Below are 24,292 nucleotides of genomic sequence, written 5' to 3' on the forward strand. Positions count from 1 at the left end.
GCAGAAACCCTGAGAGTGTCAAGGGTCCCACTATGTCCACGTGAATGTGGTCAAACCTGCGTTCCATTGGCTCAAAAGGATGTGGGGGGACCTTGGTGTGTCCCTGAACTTTGGCTGATTGGTACTGTGTACACACCTTGCCCCATCCCCGGACTTGTTTCTGCAATCCATGCCACACATAATCCTAATGGATGAGTGTGTCAGCCCATGGATGGAGTCAAAAACATGTCGCCTCCATGCCGTTGGGACAATAGGTTGAACCTGCCCAGTGACCATGATGCACAGGAGAATAGTAGTACCTGTGTCGACTGGAACATCCTGAAGCCGAAGGCCTGTGACAGCAGTCCTGTACTGTGGGATCTCGTCGTCCTGCTGCTGTGCCTCTGCCAGTGCTGTGAAATCCAGACTGTTGACGAGCGAGTGGATGCAGGTTAAGCTCACTGCTTTATTAGGGCTAGAAAGTCTATTTTTATACTGTTCAAGTTCCCACCGATTTTGCTGATTGACTGAGTCAGCCATATTAATAACAATAGTGGATGAGAACATCCATGCATATGAATAACCTTCTTCCCCAGCCTGTTTCTGCTGAGTTAGCTGGGCAGCTTGACCAATGCCATTTTAGGGCTGTTGGTCTGATGCTGTCCCAGTTTCTACTCCCACTGGTTCATTGTCCTGGGAATTGCTTTAGTGATCTCTGTCCGGATCTGCTGCCGCACAATGTGTCGGCTCAATCTCTGCAATTGTGGGCCGCCATACCTTCTTCCCACAATCTGTAAGTAAAATTTCAAATTTAGATTGTCTAGGTAGCTGTAAAGTATGTCCAAAATTGTTCAATAATAAAGCTTTAATTTGATAATAACAAAAAGTGTATTTGTTGATATTTCATATCTTTCTTTCATTCTTTGAAAATATATAAAATAACTCACTTCATAACAATCTTGTACAGATTTAATTCCTTTTTGATCCCATAATTTCAAAAAATGATTATTAAACGTAAAAGGAAAAAAAGCTTATTTTGATTTAAGGGTGTTTTTCTTGAAAATTTCCCTTGAGTACCTATAACATCATTTATTTTATTCCATAATTCCATTAAATGTATCAAAATATGTGAATTATAATTACATAGTAACTTACAATTTGATTTATAAATAAAATAATCCATCTTCTCACCAATTTGCGATATTTCAAATTTTGCCTATACCAATGACTTTCCCAAATCAAACATTCTATTAATACATTTTAATTGTGCCGCTTTGTAATAATTTTGAAATTCAGAAGTTATTAACCTCCTAATTCATATTTCCAGGTTAATTTTTGTAAAGATACCCTTACCATTTTATCTTACCATAGAAACTTTCTCACAATAGAATTCAAATCTTTAAAACATTTTTGAGGAAACTTTCATGGAATAGATTGAAAAAAATACTGAATCCTTGGAAAGATATTTATCTTATTACAATTAACTCTTCCTATTAATGTAATTGGTTAATATTTCCATTGATTCAAATCATTTTTAATTTTATAAAACAACAGTATACAATTTAATTCATACAAATAACTAAAATTACTATCTACTTTTATACTTAAAATATTTAATTTGGTCTGACCATTTAAATTTAACAATATGTTTACAAGGAGTATAGTCCAAAGGCACTATTTGCCTTGGAGAGTCTGTTGTCTATCTCGTTGTTGATCCTTGCATCTGATGAAATGGTGCAGCCGAGATAGGTAAACTGGTTGACCGTTTTGAGTTTTGTGTGCCCGATGGAGATGTGGGGGGGCTGGTAGTCATGGTGGGGAGCTGGCTGATGGAGGACCTCCATTTTCTTCAGGCTGACTTCCAGGCCAAACATTTTGGCAGTTTCCGCAAAGCAGGACGTCAAGCGCTGAAGAGCTGGCTCTGAATGGGCAACTAAAGCGGCATCATCTGCGAAGAGTAGTTCACGGGCAAGTTTCTCTTGTGTCTTGGTGTGAGCTTGCAGGCGCCTCAGATTGAAGAGACTGCCATCCGTGCGGTACCGGATGTAAACAGCGTCTTCATTGTTGAGGTCTTTCATGACTTGGTTCAGCATCATGCTGAAGAAGATTGAAAAGAGGGTTGGTGCGAGAACACAGCCTTGCTTCATGCCATTGTTAATGGAGAAGGGTTCTAGAAAAACAACCAACTGAAAAACCTCACAAAAATTAGCGTATACAGAGCCGTTGTCATACCCATACTCCTGTTCGGCTCTGAATCATGGGTCATCTACCGGCATCACCTACGGCTCCTAGAATGCTTCCACCAGCGTTGTCTCCGCTCCATCCTCAAAATTCATTGGAGCGACTTCATCCCTAACATCGAAGTACTCGAGATGGCAGAGGCCGACAGCATCGAGTCCACGCTGCTGAAGATCCAGCTGCGCTGGGTGGGTCACATCTCCAGAATGGAGGACCATCACCTTCCCAAGATCGTGTTATATGGCGAGCTCTCCACTGGCCACTGTGAGAGGTGCACCAAAGAAGAGGTACAAGGACTGCCTAAAGAAATCTCTTGGTGCCTGCCACATTGACCACCACCAGTGGGCTGATATCGCCTCAAACTGTGCATCTTGGCGCCTCACAGTTTGGCGGGCAGCAACCTCCTTTGAAGAAGACTGCAGAGCCCACCTCACTGACAAAAGACAAAGGAGGAAAAACCCAACACCCAACCCCAACCAACCAATTTTCCCCTGCAACCGCTGCAATCGTGTCTGCCTGTCCCGCATCAGAGTTGTCAGCCACAATCGAGCCTGCAGCTGATGTGGACTTTTACCCCCTCCATAAATCTTCGTCCGCAAAGCCAAGCCAAAGAAGAAAGAAGAAAAGTCCACTTCTACTAATGGCATGATCTCACTTTCTTCACAATTAATTTTATAACCTGATATTTCACCATACTGTTCCAACCTATCATGTAACAATTTTAAAGAATTCTGAGGTTCTGTTAAATATATCAAAAGATCATCTGCAAATAAATTAATTTTAAATTCATCAGACTTCACTTCAATACCCTTAGTATAATTATGTTGCCTTATCATCTGAGCCAAAGGTTCAATAACTAATACCAAAAGAGCTGGTGACAAAGGACAGCCTTGTCTAGTAGATCTATTCAATGTATAAGGTAAAGATAACTGTCCATTTGTCACAACTCTAGCAGTAGAATTTTTATATAAAGCCTTAATCCAAACAATAAATATTGGTCCAAATTTAAATGTTTCTAAAATTTTAAATTAAAAAAACTCCATTCTACTCTATAAAATGCTTTTTTTTTTGCATCCAATGATATAACCATCATTGGTAAGTTGAATTCCTCCCAAGAAATATTAATCAAGGAAATCAATTTCACAATATTATCTGCTGAATAGCAATTTTTAATAGATCCAGCCTGATCCAAATGAATCAAACCTGGTAAATATTTTGGAAATCTATTTACTAGAACCTTTGTTACAATCTTCTAATCAACATTTAAAAATGAAATGGGTCTATAAGATCCAGTTTTCAAAGGATCCCAATCTTTTTTTAAAAATAACCATAATAATTGCCTAAGAAAAAGAATCCAGAAAAGAATGAACCTTCACCACCTGTTTCAATAGTTCCATCAATAGTGGAATTAATAAATCCTGAAATTTTTGTATAAAATTCAAAAGTAAAACCTTTTTCACCATTAGGCATAGATTGAAATGCTTCTATAATCTCTTTAAAAGTAAAGGGAGCCTCCAATTCTTTAATATCCACACTACTCAAATAAGATAAATGAAGATCAGATTTAAAAAATCAATTTTAACTTCATCTTTATCTGATTCAAAAGTATATAATTTAACAAAAAATCCCTAAAGACATTGTTAATCTCTTGAGATTTATTTGTAATCATTGAATCCTTTCTAATAGCATTTATTTTTCTTGAAACTTGCTTCATCTTTAAATGCCAAGCTAAAACTTTATGAGCTCTTTCCCCTGATTCATAATATCTTTGTTTAGTTCTTTGTAATAATTTCTCAAATGTACAAGTTTGTAATGAATTATATTGTAATTTCATATTAATCAAATGTATGTTTTTAATCTCCGTTGAATTCTGTTGTTTAAATCTTTTTCTAATATTTCTATCTCCCTCTCCAATTTATTAACTTCAGATAAATATTGATTCTTTATTTTAGATGTAAAACTAATAATTTGTCCTCCCAAATATGCCTTTAAAGCATCCCATAAAACAAATTTACTATTAACTGATTCCATTATTTTTCTCAAAAATTGCTGTATTTGATCCCTTATAAAAATACAAAATCCTACATTTTTTAACAACACAGTTGAACCTCCATCCAAGCGTAGCATCAATCTTTTCTAAACCTGTACATGTTATTAACAAAAGAGAATGATCTGACAATGTTCTGCTCTTATACAACATGACCTTGTAATTGTGTCAATATCAAAAATAAATCTATTCTAGAATAAGTCATGTCAAAATGAATAAAATTAAAAAACTTTCTCTTTAGGATTTAATCTCCTCCATATTTTGACTAAGTTCATATCTTTCATTAATATTATCAACTGCTTTGCCATTTTAGTCCTAATTATGGTTTGTGGAGATTTATCCAATAATGGATCCAAAGAAAAATTAAAATCACCCTCAATCATAACTTTTTCATCTGCCTGATTCAAATTAAGAAAAGAATCTAATATAAATTTCTCATCTTCTACATTAGGAGCGTAAATGTTTATCACAGTCCACGATTTAGAATAAATGTTACAATTTATAACTAAAGGTCAATCAAATTATTCAATTATTGATTCAAACTTAAATGATAATTTCTTATTAATCAAAATGGCTACACCTCTTGCTTTGGAATTAAATGAAGAAGCTATAATCTGACCAACCCAATCTCTTTTTAATTTTTGATGTTCCTTCTCAGTTAAATGTGTTTCTTGAAAAAAAGATTATCAACTTTCAACTTCTTAATATAAGACAAAACTCTTTTTCTCAATTGGATTATTGAGCCTATTAACATTAAAAGTAGCAAAATTTAAATTAGTCATAATCTTAATTTACGTCAAAAACCTCAATGCCACATGTAGTGGAATGCCAATCCATGGGCAATATACAATTAAAAAAACCATCTCCTCAAAAGAAAGAATAGAAGAAAAAGAAACCCCATAAAAGGAAAACCCCAATAACAAAAAAAAAGAACTGCACCACAGTACGGCCTCCCTCAATTATACGGGAAGTGACTAATGCCACAAAGAGGCCACGACTTCAGAAGAAGCAAATAAAACCACCTACCCCGAACAGAACAATCAATAAAAAAACAGTAAATAAATCACTTCAAGTCTGATAAGCTTCCTCCAAATCTCTGTTAACTTGATCATCATCAATGTCAATTTCAACCAACTGTTAACATTCCCTCACTTGCACAACCATTCTTCTTTTCCTCTTGAGCTGGTTTGAATGGTTGAGAAAGACTTTCTTGATTTTTCTCCTGTTACTATCAGGCAAAGAATTAGCAAATGTAAAAGCTTTGGTATCATCAATAAAAAACTGGGATTGAAAATCTCCATAAAACTTGAAGAACAGCAGAGTATCAAAAAGCAAATTTATATCCTTTCTTCCACAAAAGAACTTTGGCAGAATTAAACTCTTTGCGACGTTTAATAACAGACATCTATTTAAAATGCAAGCGCTATGCCTAAGGTGGAGCCTACAAATGTACAGTAACTTTGCAGAGACAATGGAACTGCTTTGGAAAGGACTTCACAAGTAGGTGTTAATTGGACTGATGTAATGGAATAAATGCACTATTGTTTTAATGGAATAGATGTCCAGGCTCTGAAAATAATTCTGGTGCCAGTGATCTAAGACTGGTTGAAATTTCCTGTTCTCAGAGGAGTCATGTAGTTTTGCAAACAGAGAGAAAGAAGGGGAAAAAAAATGTGATTCTTGAGAGTCAGATTTGCAGCAGGAGTTGGTGCTGGAGGCTGCAAGTGTGGTACTCCTTCTATAAGACCCCATTTTGAATATAGGTTTTGAGCTCTGAATTCAGCCTATTCTCAACTCTTGTAGGCAATTACGAAGAAGTGGGTGGTTAATGTGTTTCTCCAGGAATAGGGGAAAAAGAAGAACTCTATGGTAACCTGGAAGAAGAGATTATCTTTTGGAAAACCCATGAGGGGGCAAGTTTCTTCAGCAAGACAATGAAGTGTCTGATTGAAGGAGATCAGTGTGTGTGTGTGTCTGATGAATATCTCTCTCCAACCAACAAAGACCTTCCTTTGTGGTAACAATTTAAATTAAAATACCAGAGCCTAGTGAAGATCATAAATGTTAAATTCTGTGCACAGTATGGAAAATTGCCTGGTACCAGTGAACTTGGAGAAGTGAAAAGTGAATGATTGGACAATGAAACAAAGAACTTTCACATTACATTACATTACATACACATGCTTAGAATTAGAAGGGGGTTAAGCTAGGTTAAACAGTTCCTAGAACGCTTCCACCAGCGTTGTCTTCGCTCCATCCTCAACATTCGTTGGAGCGACTTCATCCCTAATATCGAAGTACTCGAGATGGCAGAGGCCGACAGCATCGAATCCACACTGCTGAAAATCCAACTGCGCTGGGTAGGTCACGTCTCCAGAATGGAGGACCATCGCCTTCCCAAGATCGTGTTATGTGGCGAGCTCTCCACTGGCCACCATGACAAAGGTGCACCAAAGAAGAGATACAAGGACTGCCTAAAGAAATCTCTTGGTGCCTGCCACATTGACCACCGCCAGTGGGCTGATATCGCCTCAAACCGTGCATCTTGGTGCCTCACAGTTCGGCGGGCAGCAACCTCCTTGGAAGAAGACCGCAGAGCCCACCTCACTGACAAAAGACAAAGGAGGGAAAACCCAACACCCAATCCCAACCTACCAATTTTCCCCTGCAACCACTGCCTGTCCCGCATCGGACTTGTCAGCCACAAACGAGCCTGCAGCTGACGTGGACATTTACCCCTCCATAAATCTTCGTCCGCGAAGCCAAGCCAAAGAAAGAAAAGAAAGAAAGATTGATCATTATTATGTTTGAAGAAAATTAAAATAAATTTTTGTTTAAGTAACAAATGGTGAATTTCTGTTGCTGCTCGTTTTTGAAGTCTTCTAAGATCCCTACACAAGTTAGTAACCCTTAATTGTGAAACATTAGGCCTTTTCAAACTGCCATGCAAAATGGGGTTAACTGGGTGATTTTCCCGGTTAGTTCCCCACTCACACAACAGTTAGAAAGTGTCTGACCCGGTCAGTGTGGTCCTAATCCAACTGGGTTCCTGATCTACCTCAGAAGGAGTCAGGGAACCCAGTTAATCTTAACTAGGCCGCATCCACCGGTGGCTTGAATAGAAAAATTGCCCACTCGGTTACCCTGGATGAAGTGCTGCCGCGATCGAGGGGAGAGAGGGGTTGCTGCTGCAGGGTCCGGGATAGGTGGGGGTGGGGGGGAGAGGTCACTGCCACAGTGGGGCGGGGGGAGGGGGGCTGTTTTATCTTGTATTTTTATGTGTGAGTTCCTAGACAACATATGGATGAAGGAAAAGGTTTGTTACTTTAAAGTTGATGTAAACAGCACATGAGCCATGCCATGAGGCTGCAAGTCTCCATTACAGATCCAGGATACTGTGCGTCCTGCTCTGTTTCAGCCCCTGGTGGCAGCCAAGTATAATCAAACAGTAAGTCATTGCTAGTTGCATGCAACCATGATCACTATCATTACATCTCTCTTTCTTAAATCAAAAGTAGATTACTTTTAACTAACACATTTTCTTTGTATAACTCTGCAATTTTAACTTTAACACCAAGAACTTACATTTTAATTATTATCAACATTGTTAAGATTTTTTAAACTTGTTTTGTGTGTTCACATTTACATACATTAAAATTTGAAGAGCGAATAAGGTAACACTACTTAATTCTACAACAGGAGTCTTTAAATTTGCTCAGTGAGTCTCTTAGGAGGATTCACGTGTCTTGACGATCCCCTGATTGATTGTCCTTGAATCTGAGTTGTTGCCTCAGACAATTTCTTCTCAGCGGTGTATTCAGGTTGGTCAACAGCATCTGTCTTTCCATCTACTATGGCTGGTTCCATTTGAAGGTCTCAATGATTCCTTCGCAGAACAGCACCTTCATCTGTCTGAATGATGTCCAATCTTGGTTGGATTTCATTAAGTATAGTTCCCTTCTGAGTCCATAATTTTATTTTGTCTTTTAGCCTTACTTGGTCATCACTGTAGAGTTCCGGTAGGTTTTTTGTTCATCTGTCAAAGTAATACTTTTGCTTTTCTTTCTGTTGTTCTTTGAACTTCCTCACTTTCTCCCCCTTTTTTGTTTTCAGGAGGTTCTCCTGAATGGGTAGGTTTGATCTTAGGCTACGTCCTTGATAGGCTCCATCAATAACCTCAGAGTCATAGGCTGCAAGAGCAATAAGCTTTAATGCACACAAGAGTTTGCTGGCCTGGATCCAGGTACAGGACTGCCGGAAAGGGGAAGGTAATGTGAACTTTATGGCCAGGGCAAAAGAGTTCTCTCCTCCAAAGCCTTGCCAGCATTTTCCAATTTGGATTTCCAGCAAATGTAGTCTTTTGAGCTGCAATGCATTGTCCCTGTGCTTGAGAAAAAAATGAGGCATTTGTCAGAAAACATTCATCATTCACTTGAGTGAAGGAGGAAGGTTGCCACATTGATAAACTTTGGGGGTTCAGTCTAGTGGCCGTGTTTGAAGTTTGCTCTTGCTCACATCATTTGGATCACATGTTGCTTGCTGTGACATGATTTGGAAATGGAATTTCAGCAGAGGGTGACTCCAACTACAAAAAAGGTTGTAATATGGGTAGGTGAAGTAATGGTGTAGATGCACCAATATAAGGGGGAGGAGGATCTGGAGCATCGTGCTGATAAAATTAGAGGTGAAAAGATGAGAAAAGGCTTAAGAGGGAGCATAATGGTGAAATGGGCCAAAAGCATCTGTTTCTATGTCCCATGTAACCATGTTCAAGGGGGTTTTCTGTGCACCCAATTTCAGTGGCAAATAACCTTGACATTCTTTAGTGTTCCATTGTATGAATGTCTTGATAATATGGCAAGGCTTTACATGCTCCAGAGTAATTGTTACAAACCAAGAACAGTATATAGCAAAACTACGTTTACGCTTATTAAAGGATGTAATAGAAATGCTGAATACAGTCAAGACAAATAAATCAGGAAGAAATTTTTGAAATAACTTTACCATCAATAAAGTTTTAATTAAAGAATGAGGTTTGGCAGGAAATTATTTCATTTATTACAGGTCTGGCATTCCAGGGATATTTGATTTTTAATCATATTAGCCCCTTTCATACTTGCTTCCCACTAAATGGGCCATTCAGTGTCCCAGGATAGGAATGGTTGTTTGGCTTTTCACACTGACCATTCCTAACGCTGCAGTTTGGACTGTTTTACCTTCCACTGGTGATGTCATGAAGCATTGAGTGATAGTGGACTTGCACTAAATCCTGATCAATGTATTATGATCCTATATTTGAACAAAATTAATCATGCCTAATTATAAGATAATTGAGGTTTATGTACAGCACAATATGAGCTCGTCAGCTCCTACTGTTGTTATGCCAATCTAGATGCACCTTTATACGGGACCATGGGAAAGTGCTAGCAAAAAAATATCAATAGCAGACAATTTTTAAACAGCATGGGTGTAATGATATACCACTAGCCTACTGCTGGGGGAAACCTGTGTACCTGTAGAAGAGCACCAGAGGACAAGGCAACACCTGACCGGCTGTCAATCAGCCAACCTGAATTGACCAAGCCCCACCTGGTCGGCTGCCAATCACCCTCCAGGATATAAGCTAGATCCGGCCCCTCAAGGTCAGTCTCAGAGCTTGCACAGCATTCTCACAGCCAGCTCTGTGGAAGTTTATGTTGAATAAAGCTTGTTGAACAGACTTTATGTTTTGTGTCTGCTTTCAGTTTGATAGTGCAACACAATGTATTCAACATAAAATTTGAAGCTGCTTTGGAGAAGCTCCTGAGCGCTGGGAGCCTTGAAGTCGACCCACGCCATCTGGAAGCACAGGCACACTTCGAAATCTGGAAGCACACGGCTGAAGCAATCATTGAGGCACATGCTGACGGCATCCTAGAGTCTGACAGGAAAAGGCTTGTCTTACTCCACTTGAAGCTGGGTCCCCAAGCTTTCCAGGCCCTCAAAAACTGCGCCGGGTACACGGAAGTGATGAACACCCTAGAGACCATGTAGAAACCTTCCACAAACATGGTCTTCGCAAGGTACCTTCTGAGTATTCGTACCCAGCTGCCCGGAGAGACAGTCAAGTCATACCTGGGAGTCCTACGTGAGTTAACCTGACCATGTCTGGAAGAACCCAGGGTGAATGAAAGGGAGGTCAAAAGGTTGATCAGGGATGCCTACATCTGGGGTCTACGCTTGAGAGGCATCAGGCAGAACCTACTGGAGGACAATATCTACTTCCTGGCCAAAACAGTGGAGGTAGTCTGAACCCTGGAGGCACCAGTCCTACATACTGAAGCTTTTGACTCCAGGCTTCCCCAGGTCTCCGCATGGTCAGCACAGACAGCAGCTATGGCCCAAAACCAGTCAGTGGATGAGAACATCGCTGCTGCTGGTGCCCCACGCCCTTATAAGTACCGTCGGTCCCGATATGGGTCAGATCGACGATTGCGCCAAAACTAACCGGCCAGAAATCAGTACTGTTCAAGATGTGGCAAGAAATGTTATTTTGCTAAAGTATATCTTTCAAAGCCTGCCGGCAACTCAGCAGCCCTCTACGACCAGCTCCCCTCTTTCATAGTCCCAGCCACATGCGATTGCCGGGTGACGCCATTGCCCCCACAGCAACTTCCAGACTCCCCAACCTCAGCAGCCCTACTTCCAACCTATTTAGAAATGGTCACCGCTTGCACGCCATGCGCCAGGACCAGCCCTTGACTTTGCCAGTGCCACTCCGTTAAGATGCCATGTCCGCAGACTACAATGGTGTCACTTCTGTCGCCCGCAATGACGTTACTAGCGCCGATGGCCAACGGTGTGACATCACTTCCCCTGGTGCAACCAGTGCAGCCGGAGAGAAAGGCCAGCCATGCCGCTACTGCATACCCCCACATTACACTGCCATCTTGTGCTGGACAGATGCAGGAGCCATAGCCACCTGGGCCCACCCAGGCCTACAATAAGCACAGCACCGACGACGATGATGACGTGGTCAGCACAGGAACTGACCGGGCCACCCTACTGACGCACCCTACACCTCCAGATGCAGTTGATCACTACCCACTGCACTTCATGCCTACAGAGAACGCCACCAGCCAACACTCACCTCTCACGATGCACCCCATGGCTGCAGAGGATGCCTCTGGCTGAAACTCACCTCCGCCATAGGGGGATGATGACTCGGACCCCGGGATGGTCCTAGCAGCCACCACGCTGACTAACGACATCCTCATGGCCTCAGGCACTCTATGATGGACGTCAAAATCAATGGGTAGGTAACAAAGTGCCTAATTGACAGTGGCAGCACCGAGAACTTTATTCTCCCAAGAGTGGCCCATTCCCCAAAACTCAAAATCTATCCCACCACCTTCTCTATTGTCTTTGCTGCCCAGGACTGAACTATTAATACCTTTGAGTGCTGCTCTGCCAATTTAACTGTGGGGGGGGGTGGGGGGAGAAGACATACACCGGGTTCAGGCTCCTGGTCATGCCCAAACTCTGCATCCCAGTCCTCCTGGGCTTAGACTTCCAATGCCACCTGCAGAGTGTCACCCTCGCCTTTGGAGGCCCCTACTCCCACTCACGTTCCACAGCACGCCATCCAAACAGCTCGGCCAACCTGCAGCCTCTCCACGCTGTGCATTGCCCCTCCCACCCTCTTCTCACACTTCACGCCAGACTGCAAGCCGATAGCCGTGCGAAGTAGGCGCTATTGCACAACAGACAGAGACTTCATCAGAGCAGAAGTGCAGCAGCTTCTGGTGGAAGGTGTCATAGAGCCCAACAACAGCCCATGGAGTGTCCAAATCTTGCTGGTCAAAGGGGGCAGCAAACCGAGGATGGTCATGGATTACAGTCCATCAACTGTACACCTAGCTGGACGCCTACCCCTTACCGAGGATAGCCAACATGGTCAACAAGATAGCCTGCTACCGGGACTTCTCCATGATTGAACTGAAGTCAGCCAATCACGAACTCCCCAACCAACCATGGGACAAGCCCTACACCGCCTTCAAGGCCAATGGGCACCTTTACCAGTTCCGCTGAGTTCCATTTGGTGTCACGAATGGGGTCTCGGTCTTCCAGCGGGAGATAGATCGCATGGTAGACTGGCACAAGTTAAAAGCGACTTTCCCATACCATCTGCGACCACAACCAGCAGGACCACAATGCAAACCTGGAGAAATTTCTCCGGACTGCCGAGGAGCTGAACCTCACTTACAAAAAAAGAGAAGTGCATGTTCAGCACCACCCACCTCGCCATCCTGGGGAACCTCGTGACACATGGTGTCATCAGCCCGGATCCAGAATGGATGCGCCCATTAATGGATCTGTTCCTTCCCCCCACGCTCAAAGCCTTCCTCAGGTACCTTAACCACTCTCCTATTTCTCACAGTGGGTTCCTCGCTTCTTGGACAAGGTCCGCCCACTGGCCCAGGCCACAACTTTTCCTCTCCCACCCAAGGCACAGCCAGCCTTCACGCACATCAGGCAGGATATCGCAGATGCCACGATGTATGCCGTGGGCAAGGACTTCCGCTTCCAGGTGGAGAGGGAACCATCTGATGTGGCCCTCATCGCTACCCTTAACCAGGAGGGGCACCCAGTCGCCTTCTTCTCCAGGACCCTCCACAGTTCCAAGCTAGGGCACTCTGCCATTGAAAAGAAGGCCCAGGCGATCTTGGAAGCATTCCATCACTGGTGCCACTATCTGGCCGGCAGGTGGTTCACCCTTCTCACCGACCAGCGTGCAGTGGCATTCATGTTCAACACTACCCACAAAGGCAAGATCAAGAACAATAAGATCTTCCGCTGAAGAGTCGAGCTGGCAATGAACAGCTACGACATCCAGTACCATCTAGGGAAGTTTAATGACTCCCCCGATGCCCTCTCCCAGACCTGTGCATTGCTCCATGACGACCAGCTGCAGGTACTGCACGAATCCCTCTGCCACCTGGGCTTCACCCGCTTATACCATTTTATCAAGTCTCGAAACCTCCCGTACAGCATCAGGGATGTCAGGACCATGACCAAGGCATGCCAGGTCTGTGTGGAATGCAAGCCCCACTTCTTCTGCGTGCCCCAGGCTCATGTCATAAAGGTCACTTGGTCCTTCGAGCGCCTCAGCATAGACTTCAAGGGCCCTCTTCCTTCCATGAATCAGAATGACTATTTCCTCACGATCATAGATGAGTACTCCCGCTTCCTTTTCACCATACCATGCCCAGACACTTCCACGACCACCATCAGGACACTGATGCAGATATTCACCATGTTCAGCTACCCTGCCCACATCCACAGTGACCGGGGTTCTAGCTTCATGAGTAGGAACTGCACCAGTACCTGACAGCAAGGGGCATTGCAACTAGTCGCACAACTAGTTATAACCCGAGAGGTGATGGACAGGTGGAGCGCAAAAACAGGGTAATTTGAAAAGCAGTCCTCCTAGCCCTTAAGTCTAAGGGGTGGTCCATAAAGTACTGGCAGGACACCTTCCCTGAGGCATTCTATGCCATCAGGTCACTCATGTGCACAGCTACCAAGACCCCTCACGAATGCCTGCTTTTTCCCCCAGGAAATCAGCAACGGGAACATCACTCCCAGCATGGCTTGCATCTCTGGGACCGGTATTCCTGCATAGACACGTGCAGGCACACAAGGCCGAACCCCTGGTCGAGCAGGAATTCCTCCTACATGCAAACCATAACTATGCCTATGTTAAGTTCAGCAGCAGCAGGGAGAACACCATCTCAACCAGGGACCTGACACCAGCAGGAGTACCCACCACAGCACAACAGCAACCTTCATCCCAGGACCATGATGCTGACCCCGACCCCGGACAGCTGTGGGACATCCAAGACCACCCCAGGCACCTAGGACTCACTCCAACCGTGGGGGATGAACCCACCCCCCCACCCATTCAAAGCCTCACAAACACTTCAATTCCAGCTGCCCCGGCCACCCCACCATGCTGCACCATGCCAGCCACTCAGGCCCCCACCCCCAGCCCCCACTTACCCTCACCAACCTTTGACCAGGAGCTAACCTTGCGAGGTCACAGAGACTCTGATGGACGTCGGACTGTCTAAACTTATAAATAATGTATTTATGTTTTGGGGCTTTGGAGAATTTTTAAAGAAGGGGTGAATGTGGTGATACATCACTAGCCTAGGGCAGGGGGAAACCTGTGTACCTGTAGAAGAGCACCAGAGGACAAGGCAACACCTGACCGGCTGTCAATCAGCTGACCTGAATGGACCAAGTCCCACCTGGTCAGCTGCCAATCACCCTCCAGGATATAAGCTAGATCCGGCCCCTCGAGGTCAGTCTCAGAGCTTACACAGCATTCTCACAGCCAGCTCTGTGGAAGTTTATGCTGAATAAAGCCTGTTGAACAGAATTTATGTTTTGTGTCTGCTTTCTGTTCAATAGTACAACACAGTGGGAAAGCTGGTAGCGCTTTTGTGCTCAATTTATATAATGTGGGGAAGTTTATAGTGCTATAGTGCACAATTTATCTAGCGTGGGAAAGTTGGTCGCACTATAGCGTACAATTTATAAATACCATGGGAAAAAAGTGATGGTGGACCTGCCCTCCCAGAATGCTATGCAGCAGAGAAAGGACCGTATGACTGGCTGCAGCAACAGAGCAGTTTCTCTGCCACTTGACATTCTGGGAAATGAGGTTCGCCATTACTTTTTCCCATGCTTTATAAATTTTGCGCTATAGCTCTACCAAGTTACCCACACTGTTTAAAAACTGTCCGCTATTGCTACTTGCTGCTATTTATTTCCTCTGTCTTCCTCTCGCGCTGCAATTTTCTCACAGCAAAATTTATACCTTCATTTTCATCTTTTCTTCCTTCACGTTCCTGCACTCATCCAAAAACTTGGGTCATTTCAATCCCACAATGCAATTATCTGTTTCACACTTGCCTGATTGCAACGCCGGCATCTGCAGACACCAGGGATTGTACTAAGGGTCGAGGCGGTCAATCCCCAGCATGAGATTACATCATCTGACCCCGGCATTGAGCTGATTTTGCTTTCATACTTGGCACTTTAAAGGCTGATTGGCGGTTAATTACTGGGATCACTTGCAAGTGTGAAAGGGGCTATTGAAGATTCTACAACAAATACTACCGCATTACAAAAATATACAATATTAATTAAATTCATTATTTTTGTTAAATCTGTGTTCTTTTATCATCCATATCTGGACCAGAATTATTGGTGGAGAAACTTCATTTCAGCAAGGGCTTTATCTGACCATGTGTCTAAAATAATAATTATTTACAAAGTTAAATTGTTACCATTGTTTTAGGAAAATGAAGATTTTGCTTCCTGAACACATTTGGGTGTATTTTATAGAATTTGGGCTGCTGATCACGAAAATCACCTTAAAATTTTCCTCTGTTGTACCTTTTCTTTAGATGTAATCTAATCTTGTGATTTCCTATCATATTTTAACTCTATCTCAAGCATACAAAACCATGAAGTGTAACATGTCATTGCAAATTCATTTTCTGCATTCACACTTGGACTTCTTCCCTGCTGATCTTGGTGCCGTCAGTGACATAGTGACCATGGAAAAGCGATATCAGAGCAACTGGAATTCATCACTACTGGTTGACAATGTTGGACACTGACAAAAGGCATCAGATGCTGCGTACAAACAAAAATCAGTGGCAAAACGTCTTTAGGTCAGTTGAACGAACGCAATGTGTCAGCATAATTTTGCAATTAAACATGCTAAATTCAATAAAAGTTAACTAATGTTTATTCAACAACATACGTGATGCAGCAAATCTGAAATTATCTTTGTGTTCAGCTTGAAGTTGTCCATCAGAATCCCCAATTTTATTTCTGGAAGGAAACCTTTAAAAAAAATGTCCAGTGTTATTGTAACGATGTACTTACTAAACAGATCCTGAAAATAAATTATTTCTCAAGGTTCGTCAGTTCTGACATAGAATTTGTCTCTCATCTAGATTGATGTTGAATTGATCTACAGATTCAACTATATTTAATTTCTTCATTAAGAGTCCACTGCTGCTATTGTTGGTTTGATGAAGTCATAGCTCTTGTTTACTCTGCTCCACTCAACACCGTTCCTCCTAACAGTGCCCCACCTTTCCCGTGCCTGCCCCCCCCCTACCCTCATCACCACATTTCATTACAAACTATCTTAATCATTCACTGGCTGCCACTTAGTGTGGACCCAAGAGAGCAGTAAGCGGAGACACAGCACCATTCTGCAGGGTCCAACAGCTCTGTCCTAATGTTGGCAGCTCCATACAGACTTTTAATGGCCTTTTAAAAGAGATGACAGTGTTTTCATTTAAAATCTTGCAACCATGATGTTTGTGACCAAGATGATGATACCTGTTCTGGTAGCGGCCTTGATGGGTTGAATACTCTGGGGGAGCAGTGGACTGGCACAGGGCACCAGAAATGGGGAGAACCTTCCCCACCATTGAGAAGGAGAAGCATGGCAGATGACCATACAGGACGGTGACCACATCAGCGAGGAACTCAGCAGCTGAAGGATCCCAACATGTTGCGGACTGCTGGAGACTGGTTCAGGGGAACTAGTATCAGAACTTAGAGTTTAGAGGGTGCTGAGGTCAGGAAGGGCTCCCATAGAGCCTTGGGTGCTGTAGGGTTCCGTGTCATATCAGAGGTTTGGTTCTAGAGTTCAGGTTACCAATGGATAAAATAGGTGTCTATGCAGCTGCAGAGGCTGTAGGAGCACTGGAGTCAAATCCAGATACATTCAGTGACTCTAACGAGACTCTTTTGCTTCTCTTTCTCTTACTGTAAGAGACGCCTCTTTGTCTGCACTATGGCAGACTAAAGGAACTTTCCTGTAACATTACGTTTTCCATTTTATTACCTGATGATGGAAGAATCCTTAATATGACTCCCCTTAAGTGGATCTGTACATACACTTCAATCACTCATCATGGCAGTGAGATCCACATTATCACCATTCCTTGAGTAAAAAAAGATTGTTGTTACTAATTCCATTTTGTAGCAGTTCCCATCACCTTTGAATGAAAGTTATACATGTTCACACTTAATAAATCATGTCCATGACACTGGCAAAGTAACTACAGTGTCACTGTGGAAGAAGAGAAGCAAAGCAAGTCAAAGCTGAAAATCTTGGCTTGGATTTTGAAAAAAATCACTGCAGGTTAATGCAAAATGACTACTGTATTTTCACTCTATAGCACACTCATACAATTAATGCACACAGGCATATAACACACAGAAAATCTGAAATGATGTAAAGAAGTTCGTGTATAGCCCATATAGTCGGTCCTGTCCAGCACCTTCATAATATGTCCTATAAAAACACAAAAAAAGCGATACATGAGCAGATAACATTATCAGCCTGTATAGCTAAAAAAACCATTGATTTTCACCACTCATCACCAATGAAATTTATGAACTTAGAATCACACCTGCAGATTGGATGAAATCCTAATGGCCTTTGACGTCCCCACCACTAGAATAATGGCTCTGGAACTAGAACTGTTGTACGAAAACTGTGGCCATAACCTCCACCGGCCATGAAAGGTCGTGCTTTTCTGTAGTCCTCGGTTGCATTGCAAGTGGCGCTAAAATGAAACCAATGATCATATTTAAAAGAGTAACATTGTCATGAGAAAAACTGCCAAATATTGAGATTGTTCACTGTAACAATAAAGGTTTGATGGACTCCAATCCTATGAAACTGGGGGTGGAAATGTGTTACCAGTGTAGAAAAGTGTAGAACCAATTGATGCTCAGATAACTTCAATTTTATATTCAACATGTAGAAAGATTCTGGCATAGCGCGCTTACAGAGATAACGTGCGGTGGGTTACCCGCTTTATAAAAAAGCATATTACATGAGCACGATATGTATAAAAATACGCTGTATATGATCTTGATGTTACTTCTGTACAAATAAATTTTCAGTTGAAGTTCTACTTTAAAATACAGTATTCTGCTTTTACCAACTTATACCTCAATGTAAACAATCATTTCATTTATAACAGGATCAAAAGGATTCCAGATCTTTATTAATTCAAATGTGTAACTAGATTGTCAGTACCCAATTCAATGAATTCATGGAGGCTGTTTTAATCAATCAGTTTTAGTGTCTCAGTCGAGTCTTACATACCATGCCATACAAAGCAAGCATTGTATTTAAGAGGTTGCATAAAATTAGTGGGAATGGATACCATGTGGCGTAATAATTTAATTAAATATTTGAAACAACTCATGATGTTTAACTTAATTAACATAACAAAATACAGAAAGAGAAGACAAGTATTATTTTAAAACACACAAGCATTATGATTTAAATAAGACTATTTGTGATTGGTAATTTGAGAGTGCTGTGTAATTTGATGTCAGTATTTAATCTTCGTGACTTTACCTAACCTCCAAATTTAATTTCTTAGAAGGAAGTTCTGTTTATTTGCTTCAAAACAAAATGATTCATACCAAATGTACAATAGATAACTTGCATCCATTTAAGACCTTTGTATCAAAAAAGCATTTAAAATAAGAACAGAGGAATTATTAGACAAAAAATAAATACTCAGCTGAAGAAGTAATTTTAAGAGGTAGCTAAAAGTTGATTCAAAGAGGAGCTCAAAGGAAAAACATAGGAGAGAGCATTCTGGGAGGGTGAAATCAGGCAAGGTCGTTGAAAGCAGGTGCACAAGAGAAGGGTGGAGGGAGTGGTTTGATTGAGAAACAAGAGTCTTTGCAAGAGTGCTTATGAATTGACTTGGATACGTAACAAGACCAAGAGGGGAACTAATCACAACCAAATGAATTTTAGGCTAAAATTATTGTGATACTGGAATCTAACACAAGACAAAAATGGTAAGTGGAGTTGAATGCTTGAAGCTAAAAAAAGCAGACCTGAAAAGGCTTTGGAAATAAGGAGAATCTGAAAACCTTTTATAAGTACAATTGCAGGAAATTATTTGAAAAAATTATGTTCAAGGGATAGGATTTATGTTAACTTGATAATTCTGGAGTCAAAATTGTTTTGTCTGGGGGAAATCCTGTTTCACAAATATACTTGAGGTTCTAAGTGGTGACTCAGGAAATTGATGAAGGCAGGATGGCAAATGTGGTTTACATGAATTTTAGCAAGTAAACTATGTCTGCATTGTAAGCTTCTCTGGAAGATTACAGCACATGGAATCCAAGATATGTTGATACATTGGATCCACAATTGCAGGAAAGGGACAATGGTCAAGGAATGTTTTCTGACTGAATGCCTGCGACATATATATGTGAATACCCCACTGCTGTATACCACATATCACACACTTCAGATGAGAAACCATGTGGAATGGTGAAACAGGTCCTTTAGACAACTGAGTCTTTGCTGGGCATCACACACCCATTTTTAATCTTATCCTAATCTATTTTATCCCACTGTCCCATCAACTTTCCCTAGATTCACCATTCTTTTTCATATCTGCCAGCCTACCCTGTCAAGCTTTACTGGGTACCCTCAAATACATGATCACCTTTCAGGTAAGCCCCATGGCTAGCCAGTTTGAATGTTGCTGGATTATGGGATATTGTGGACTACCTGCTTGCTCAATCAATTAACTCCTGTACATCAGTTAGCAACTGCCCATTCTTACCAACCCTTCATCTCACCCACCAGACCCCATGATATCAGAGAGAACTTCTAAGCACTCCAATGTGCCTTAGAGGAAACATTACTTTGAGGATTTGCTGACTGAACAGGTGCACATAAATGGGTCTTTGCTAGACATGAGTTTTCTGGGAGAATTCTTAGGAATTCTATCCTTTATTTTACAAACTTATAGAGTTAATCTATCTACCAATTATTGAAAAAAGATGGTGTGCCCTGAAAAAAAAAGCAAGTTTCTAATGAACAATACTAGTAAAGAATATTGTGAACACACTTCAGTAAAAATTTGTAAAAATTTCATTGACCATCATCTGGAAAAATTCTGAAATTGCAGCATCATGAAAATTAAGTTTAGCTTGGTTTATTATCATAACGTATAATTATAAACAAGCCAATTTCCGGATGTTCATCCATAAATAACAATAAAACCTCATGTCACTAAAAAAGAGAGAATGAGATCATTGAATTCTTGTAACTATTAGACAAAGTCCAAGTACGAATTTTATTTCCAGTCTGGGTTAACATTCAACTTCAGGTGTCCTCCTCATCATGACCACTGAATACAATGCACCAAACCAAAACAGGTACATGTGGGTCCCCACTGCATGTGGAAACATTTGTGTCCCTGGGTGTTGAAAGGGAAAAGATGTAATTCGGGTGTGTTGCTGAATGGAAGGTGTTGGCAGAAGGGAATCAGATGTTGATAGAGCAAGAGTAAATTAGAACATTATGGAGGGAATAGCTTCTTTGATATACTGAAAGGAAAAGGGCAGGGAAGGTATGTCAGATCATTTAAGGCAAATCATTTAGGGTAGCAGAAATCGCCAATCTGTTGAATGTGTATGCAAGAGGAAATTGCCTTTTTGTCCAGGATGGTATCTGTGGAGAAAGAAAACAGTTTATATTTCAGATTTATGATCTTTCATCATAATGAAGACATCCCAAATGTACGTCCAACAGATCAAAAACATTCTTCAGGAGGTAGGTGTGGCTATGTTAAATACTTCATGAGCAGAAATACAGAGGCTACACTGCAAGATGTAATCCACTAGTTAGCCACAGAGAGAGGGTGGCAAAGCAGTTAGCACAACACATTTATAGTGCCAGTAATCAAGTCTGGACCTGGCTCGAGAACCACGCTGTCAATAAGGAGTTTTTACGTTCTCCCTGTGTCTGCATGGGATTTCCTCTGGAGACTCCGGTTTCCTCCCACCATTCCAAATGTACTGGGGGTCTTGCTTAATGGGGTGTCAATTGGACAGCACGGACATGGGTTGAAATGGCTTGTTACTGTGCTGTACATCTAAATTATAATAAATTAAATTTAAAAAGAATGGCCAGCTTACAGTTTGCCAAGAAGTATTTAAAAGACCCTGCAGAATTCTGGAAAAAGGTCTTGTGCACAGGTGAGACCAAAATTAACCTGTATCAAGTGATGGCAAGAGAAAAGTGAGGAGGCATAAAGGAAATGCCCAAGATCCAAAGCATGTCAACTTTGTCATGGTTGCATCTTGCAGTATACTCTCTGTATTTCTATTCTTCTGCGGACAGTAGTCATTGACACATCCACATCTACCTCCTGAAGAATATTTCCAATATGTCAGACATGTGTTTGGGAATTTTGCTTCATTATGATGAGAATTCTTCCGTCATCAGCAGTGGAGATCTTCTTTGGCCTACCAGTCCCTTTATGATTACTGAGCTTACCAGTATGCTCTTTCTTCTTAATGATGTTCCAATCTGCTAAATTTTGTTAACCCAGGTTTAGGTGATGTTCGTTACTGTTTTATTCTTGTTTTTCAGCCTTATAGTGGCTTCATTAACTTTCATTGGTACAACACTGTTGAAAAATGGCAACTACAGATTCTAAAGGTGTTCAAAAGCTCAGAAGCAAGCCTAGCTCTCTTATACCAGCACCAGTGAAGCAATTAAACATACCCGAGTGCTCACAAATACCCGTGAAGCCAAATGTCCCAAACGTTATGGTGCCCTGAAATGAGGGAACTATGTATATAAAATTGCTGTCATCTTGGTCAAACCAAAATGTATACAAATAACCTTGAATAAAATCTGAAATGTGCACTTTAATTACATGTGAATTGTTTGATTAAGAATTTAAAGCTGTGGAACATAAGGGCAAATAAAGGAAAGAAAAGTCTTTGATCCAAACATTATGGAGGGCCCTGTATCTGGATGACCTAACCAATCTGCATCAGCAAACTGTATTTTTGCATTTTGGAAATTTTCCTCCCACATTTTTCCCCATTCCAAAATTCTGAAAAATGATTCAGTATGTAAAGTTCATATGCAGAGAGATAATTAACCTTACAGGTCTGAACAACAATTGTTATTTTCTCACAGAAAATTCAACTTTTAGTAACCCTATTTCCATTGAAATAAATTTAGTGATGGCCCCACGTAAGCAGTATTCTTTGATCTCAATATCTATGATTTCCTCCAACTTCAAATACAATCATCATACATGTGTGCATAAATGTAAAGAATTAATTATTTTAAAAATCCTGTTTGGATTTCCTGAGCCTGAAATTCCATTCTCACACCAACATGAATATAGGACATACCAGTGATTTCTGGCTTCCACTGGAGGTAGTGACCTACTTTCCTCCAGTGAAGATGTGGTCAGTTGCCCTATCCTGGCACCAGTAGTCTCCTCACCCAGATAAGCTGGAGAGCAGGAACTTGCACAGTTCTCCCTCCTTTTAAACCAGGAACAGTGTCCATTAAACCATACTGTGCTAGGTTAATCCTGGCACACACAGAACCATCCCCACTTAATAAAGAGGAAAAAAAAATAGATGGGGGCTTATTTTATTAATTTCAATATTTATAATATATTTAAGTTCAATACACTTTTTTCTATTCCCTGTGCTAGAATGTTTTACTTTTTCTATAACCTGCTGAGGGCTTCGCTGCTGCTGGGAGCCTGACGCCAGAGTCCAAAGACATACTGTTATATCCAAATTCACCTTAAATCAAGGTGCATAAAATCAGGGTTTCACTGTATTTGACAATTGTTATACTGCTCTTTGCACTTATTTGTTCATTTGTCATTCATTCACTACCTGCCATATTAGTTGGATTGTCTGGATAACATGTAAAACTAAGCTTCTTACTGACAAAAAAACAATTCAATTCAAAATTTGCATTGCTTAATAGAATCTGAATATGTGATTTTAATGTTTTGAGTAGAAAGAAAATCTTGATTTTTTTATGCAATAATCTTATTTTTTGGCAGCTCTCTGGTGGTTTCGAGTCGTCCAATAACATTGACATCCCTGACAGACTGTGACACTGGAAGTGCGGCTGCAGCAGCTGTTAAATCCATTCTGTGCTGAGAAAACCCCTAACCAGTATTCAACTATGGCCAAGGGCTGGAAAATGTGCAGAGAATAATTCAGAGGCAATGAAAAATTTGTTTCAACTGTTAGTAAAAGATATAAGTTAGAGCATGCTGATTTATAAAGAATTATCGGTCAGGTGAGATGGATTCTCAGCTGCTCGGATCAAGTTTCTATTATTCCAAGAATCAAGTAAATGTATGGCAGGACCTTGGGAGAGCTTTCAGTTTATCAAATGACCAAGAGGAGGACAGGGACCTGATTTATCCAAAATGTAGAACAATAATTTCTGATTTTGGCATCACTGCTTCATGGCCAATAAAGGTTTGGCATTTTTTTTGAGTGAATTTAATTTTTATTTTTAAAACTGTTGTTGCTGGAATTCTAAAAATAAAACAAAAAGAAAAAATTGGAAATACTCAACACATCAGGCAGCATCTGTGGAAGGATATTGCCTGTTTCTCTTCCCTACAAATGTGAACTGGACTGCTGAGATTTTCCAGGACATTGTTTTTATTTCTTTTTCATTAAATGATGAGTGAATACTTTACGCTCATCAAATAAAAACAGTGTGTGTGTTCAATATTTTAACCAAAAGATGGAATACCTGAAAAAATATTAATTTAATTCTCCACGGAATTACCAGTTAAGAACATGAGCACAAATCTCTGAAGTGAGGCTTGAACTCATGACCTGACTGTTATCCCTGGGCTAAGGATGGAATCCATAAGTGTGCTTCCACATGCAAAAGAAGTCAATAAAGTTGTATAACAAAAGAGAGCATAAGCAAAAAAAGAGGATGGAAAAACAGAGTATATTAATGTTAATAATTTGGCATAAAAATGAGCAAAGCACAGTGAGCTTTCACCGAGTTCCTGCAAGAGGTCATGGAACATGTTACAAATTGCAAAAAGGCAATCTGGTCACGAAGACAAATAAACTGAGTCATGGTAACCCACAAGACAGGGA

General features: G+C 41.1%; 2 long non-coding RNA genes across 3 annotated transcripts in view; one reads left to right on the plus strand and one right to left on the minus strand.

The window, feature by feature from the left end:
• Window positions 1-7,904: 7,904 nt before the first annotated feature.
• LOC138737664 (uncharacterized) overlaps window positions 7,905-24,292 on the minus strand; it is a 28,315-nt gene continuing 11,927 nt past the window's right edge. The window contains exons 2-5 of one of the 2 annotated variants that reach the window (XR_011341120.1): window positions 17,755-17,910; window positions 17,184-17,282; window positions 16,083-16,165; window positions 7,905-8,645 (exon numbers count right to left, since the gene is read on the minus strand). This is a non-coding gene — a long non-coding RNA (uncharacterized lncRNA). Of the gene's footprint in view, window positions 8,646-16,082; window positions 16,166-17,183; window positions 17,283-17,306; window positions 17,637-17,754; window positions 17,911-24,292 lie in introns of those variants that run through there. The other variant, XR_011341121.1, reaches the window with a different exon arrangement.
• Window positions 19,022-23,890, plus strand: LOC138737663 (uncharacterized). The gene is made up of 2 exons (XR_011341119.1): window positions 19,022-19,171; window positions 23,221-23,890. It is a non-coding gene; the product is annotated as an uncharacterized lncRNA (long non-coding RNA).

The sequence above is a fragment of the Narcine bancroftii genome, chromosome 6 (genome assembly GCF_036971445.1).
Source record: "Narcine bancroftii isolate sNarBan1 chromosome 6, sNarBan1.hap1, whole genome shotgun sequence".
NCBI lineage: Eukaryota > Metazoa > Chordata > Chondrichthyes > Torpediniformes > Narcinidae > Narcine > Narcine bancroftii.